This window comes from Dendrobates tinctorius, unplaced genomic scaffold, assembly GCF_039654945.1.
Source record: "Dendrobates tinctorius isolate UK_male_01 unplaced genomic scaffold, ASM3965494v1 ptg000181l, whole genome shotgun sequence".
NCBI classification, from domain to species: Eukaryota; Metazoa; Chordata; class Amphibia; order Anura; family Dendrobatidae; genus Dendrobates; species Dendrobates tinctorius.
In genome coordinates, this window is record NW_027361848.1 from 6,645,598 (window position 1) to 6,651,086 (window position 5,489).

At 48.4% G+C, this 5,489-nt stretch overlaps 1 pseudogene; it reads left to right on the forward strand.

The window, feature by feature from the left end:
• The first annotated feature begins 2,602 nt into the window (after positions 1-2,602).
• On the forward strand, positions 2,603-5,286 carry LOC141054928 (very low-density lipoprotein receptor pseudogene; annotated as a pseudogene).
• Positions 5,287-5,489: the final 203 nt, after the last annotated feature.

Sequence of the window (5,489 nt, forward strand, 5' to 3'; positions counted from 1 at the left end):
CCGCAGGGCAGAAGGGCGTCGGCAGCCTTATATCCAGTCAGTAACTCTACTCAGGCAGTCATCATCATTAGGCCCAGGTGTTTGACAATCAGGCTCACTACCTTTCTTCACCAGAAGAGGGAGTTCCTCGGGCCTCAGTAGTGAAGGGGAAAATGAACTCACAACAGTCCTCATTGTCCTGCCCTTGTCCAGATGTTTGGTCCGTGGTCCTGGTGGTCCAGCCTGTGTTCCAGAGTCAGTCCCGCCTGTGTTCCTGGAGAGTCTCCAGCCTTGTTTCCCGGTGACAGCTCTGCCTGGATCTAACCAGTGATGACCTATGATTTTCATGCCGGAGTTCCTTTTCCTGTCCTGCCTGTGTCCCGATGTTCCGCTGGTTCCCTGAGATCCCCCTGTGATGACGTCTGTCCTGGATCAGTGTCTGATGTTCTCCTGCTGAGCCTGTGCTATGCCTGAGGCCTGAGAGAGAGGCTGTCCTAGTATGCCCGTGCCAGATGACCCTGGACTGCATCAACCTGTGATGACCCTTGTCATTGTCTGACGTCTGTCCTGGGGGTTTGTCTGATGTTCTCCTGCTGAGCCAGTGCTATACTTGAGTCCTGAGAGATAGGCCATCCTAGTATGCCCATCCAGATAACCCTGGACTGCATCAACCCGTGATGTCCTCCTGCCTTCGTCTGTTACCCTGAGATGTGTACCCTTCCCTGATGTGCGGAATCGGGAGCCTGGCATCATTATGTTTCGTTCATGCACTATGTCTGTCTTTGAGTAAACTTTATGTCTTAATACCTGAAGTTGTGCAGTGTCATGTCGTTCTGCCACCTCGTCCACATGCTCAGCTGCCACAGATCCTGCTCGCTGCTCTTCCCTAGTCTGGAAACAATGAGGAAAAGGAGTCCAAAGCTACATGAAAAATAATCATTTTATTAAATATTCAAAAAGCACAAGAGAACAGGGTGAAGTCAAGCAAAAAGACAGTCAACAGGGGATGGTAAGCAATGTACCCAGAACAATAGCAGCCTGATTAACAACAAAAGAGGTCACTCATATGTAACAGGTTGGAGGTTGGGATGGCTAAAATAACAATGTGTGCCTGAGGTATATAGCATGTTGTAAACACTGAAAGTGCTAATTATGCTAAGTACCCCATTGAAAGCAGCTAAATGGAAGTAATATAAAAGTAAACAAAGTATCCATATAACTCACTCATACAGCTGTAATAGCAAGTGGAACGTCAAGCACACTGCACAATGGTGAAACCAAAATATTGCACACTGACCCGATACACGAAGAAAATAAAAGGTTCAATGCCTCACAAACGTACCCATCATGACAGACCTCGTTTTGTGTGGATCAGGCAACCCCAATGCGCGTTTCGCGGCAAGTCCGCTTCCTCGGGGGATGTGGCTATCATCAGTGCATTGTCTCATTAAATACCCAATTGCTGAGCTGGAATGAGGGCGACGGGCCAATAGGAGAGAAGTGGGTGGGACGTGTGCACAAAAAGAATGAGCCTCGCATCTGTTCAGTCCCCTGCCCTCAGGATGACATCACACACAGGCAGCCAATCGCAAGACAGTGGGCAGGACATGCACAATAGAACAATGAGCACCACATCCACCCCACCATCCGCCCACAGAGTGAGGTCACATGCAGCAGCCAGCGCCTTAGCAGCAACATAGCGACGAAAAACGCAGTGGGAAAGAACAGAGAGAGAGGTGGAACTCCATCGCAAAAGTGCCTACTGAATCTATATAATGGAGAATAAAAATAACAGCAAGTCTGTCATAATTGGTAGATTTAAATATATTGTTACCAGGACAATTCAATATTCATATAATTATGTAGAATGTTATTTAATGTTTTTAAGGCAATCAGGGAGAATAAGAAGAAAGGGGAAACAAGGAATAACTAGTATAAAAAACCAATGATTAATATAGACAACGTAATGCAAATTGAATACAAAATTGTCCATTAATTCACAAGTATGTAAGAGGTTGTCAAACATTCAAGTGGAAAGGGAAAGACAAGATCTTTGGCTAATAAAAGTTCTCAAATCCTCCTTGTCTGCATTTAGTATTCCCCTTGTGCCTCTCTTTTTTGTTCTTCCTAGTGTGAGAATCATGTGGGAATAGTGGATGAGGGCATGTATATCTCGCCCAGATTCCTTTCCTATGTGGCCTAGTCTGGTCAGTATCGCACCTGCTTGCTAATGAATGATGGGAGGTGGATATAAAAGGATGCCAGGTGGTTGTGTGAGTGTCTCAGCCTGGGAATACAGAGAGCCTGTCTGTGTGAGAGACACACGTGAGTGAAAGCAGTGCCCACTGCAACTGTGGTTTGGCTGGACGGGAGAAGCCCGCCAGTTGGTAGTTAGGTTGTCCATTGTTTAGTTAGTGCCGGACAGGCAAGGATTTGTTTTATGTTTTATTTCCTTTTGCATTGCTTTCACCGTTAATAAACCTGACCCAGGGTCAGTTACACCCGAATCCCAGCTCTGCGCCTGAGTTTCATGCTGAACGCACGTGACCTTTGACCCCAGCAAAGCCGATCCCGGAGTGTTTTATCACATTGTGGTGGAGAACGCGGGCATCACGTTGCAAGCATGAGTATGGACGACGTGGTGAAAGAGCTGGTACAGTCCACCGCCGTCCAGCAAGAAGCTAATCGGGTGATGATGGCCAAGCTGAAGGAGTTGGTGGACATGACAGTTACCGATCGTTCGCTTCTCCAGCAGGTGGCGCAGCGCTTGGCAAGCTTACCTGAGGTTAACCTGGAAGCAGAGTCGAGAGTGATTCACGTGAGTCGGTAGTGGCAGAAGATGACGACCGAAGATGACGTTGAGGCATACCTGACCACGTTTGAACGGACGGCGGTGCGCGAAAAATGGCCGAAGGCACGATGGGCCGGCCTGATTGCCCCGTTTCTTTCCGGTGAGGCCCAAAAGGCGTATTATGACTTAGAACCTGAAGCTGCGCAGGACTTTGACAAATTGAAAGCCGAGATCTTGGCCCGGCTGGGAGTGACGACCGCTGTCCGTGCACAGAGAGTGCATCAATGGACTTATCCAGCCGGATAAACCACCGCGGTCACAGATGTTCGACCTGATCCACGTGACGAAGAAGTGGCTACAACCCGAGGTGTTGACAGCGCCAGAGATAATCCAGAGAGTCGTCATGGAAAAGTACCTGAGAGCTCTACCGCCAGCCCTGAGGAAGTGGGTAAGCCATGGAAATCCTACGACGGCAGATCAACTTGTGGATCTGGTTGAACGTTACTCCGTGGCGGAAGGACTCCGAGACGACGCTACCCCACCTCGTTCTTCATCATCTCCACGGGGAACCGGTAAGACTGTTCCAGGGAGTAGGGGAGATGGAAAAATCCCTAAGACAGTGGGGGAGGAAAACGGGACTGCCCGCACTGCGAGGCCGAGAGTAACGAACTATGGTCTAAGCAAGGGGCCCGTTAGGTGTTTCCGCTGCCAAGAGATGGGACATATTGCTGCGAACTGTCCGGTCACTACTGAACCCATGCAGTGCGATGTCACAGACTCTAAAAACCGCATGTCTATGGTTGCACAGGTAGTGAGTGTGAATGCCGGTCAAAAGGATGTGGAAAAACATTTGTGTGATTTAACTGTTGATGGCAAAAATGTGGTGGCATTGTTAGACTCGGGAAGTGTGGTGACTCTGGTGAAGGCCAGTCTGGTGTCAGCCCCGACTGGACCATCAGACAAATTTTCTGTAACGTGTGTGCATGGAGACACCTGTTCGTACCTCACCACGGTCATATGCATTACTACTTCCTATGGGTCTGTGCAACATAAAGTGGGACTCGTCCCGGCGTTATTGCATGATGTTATCCTGGGCCGGGATTTTCCCCACTTCTGGCAATTGTGGGAGAATCAGTTGATGCCCTCAGGTAATAGTGTACATGATTCTTCTCCCAGGGCACGTGTGGGTCCCGAACCCCTGGAAGAGGTCTCCCCGGAAGACTCGGGGGAAGAGTCTGCGGGAAATGACCTGCAGTGCCCGTTTTCAGTCATGGCGGGTGATACGGAGGAGATCGGGGAAGAGGAGGAGGCCGACAGCCGTCCACCTCCCCGTTTGCCGGATTTAGAAGTTCAGAAAGATGACTTCCAAAGCGAGCAAATAAAGGATCCTACCCTTTCTCAGGCTAGGGCAAATGCAAAAGTGACGAAAGGAACTGCCCCTCTCGTACTTGCCAGCCTGATCAATTCAAATGTGAGGATGGGAACTGTATTCATGGTACCAGGCAATGCGATGGTGTAAGAGACTGCCTTGATGGCACTGATGAAATGCGCTGTAAAAATGTCAATCAGTGTTCAGGATCTGGAAAGTTCAAGTGCAAATCTGGGGAATGCATTGATATACACAAGGTGTGCAACCAGAAAAAAAGACTGCAAAGACTGGAGTGATGAACCAGCAAAGGAGTGTAACTTGAACGAGTGTTTGGTGAATAATGGGGGCTGCTCTCATTTATGCCATGACTTGGTGGTTGGCTATGAATGTGACTGTCTAGCTGGCTTTGAACTGATTGACCGAAAAACATGTGGAGATATTTATGAGTGTCAAAATCCTGGCATCTGCAGTCAAATATGTGTTAACCTGAAAGGAGGATACAAGTGTGAATGCAGCAAAGGCTACCAAATGGATCTGACCACCGGTGTCTGCAAGGCAGTAGGAAGAGAACCTTGCCTGATGTTCACAAATCGCAGGGATATCCGAAAGATTGGACTTGAAAGGAAGGAATATATCCAACTAGTGGAGCAGCTGCGGAACACAGTGGCACTTGATGCCGATATCTCAGGGCATAGCCTTTTCTGGGCCGACACCATTCAGAAGTCAATATTTCGGGCATCTGTGGATAGCCGTGATAGTATAGGAAGACACGTAAAGGTCATAGATGGACTCTATAGTCCTGCTGCCATTGCTGTTGACTGGATCTACAAGAACATTTATTGGACAGATACTGGTTTAAAGACCATATCGGTGTCAAACTTTGATGGGTCAAAGCGGAAAGTCTTGTTCAACACTGGTTTAAAGGATCCATCTTCTATTGCTATTGATCCAATTTCTGGGTTTGTTTATTGGTCAGATTGGGAACGGAATATACAGGAAGCAACTCGTGACTTCTGACATCAAGCGACCAAGTGGCATTGTATTGGATTTGGTTAAGAGTCACCTGTACTGGCTTGATTTGAAGCTGCATCAACTCTGTAGCGTGGACCTTCCAGAGACTGATGGATCGAGTCCTGAGGCCACATAGGCAGTACGCTTCGGCCTATTTGGACGACATTGTCATTTACAGCTTGGACTGGGAGACTCATCTCCAGAAAGTACAAGCTGTGATTGACGATCTGTGGGAGGCAGGTCTAACCGCGAACCCCAAGAAATGTCACATCGGGCTAGAAGAAGCCCGGTATTTGGGGTATGTAATTGGGAGGGGTGTTGTTAAACCCCAGGTTGATA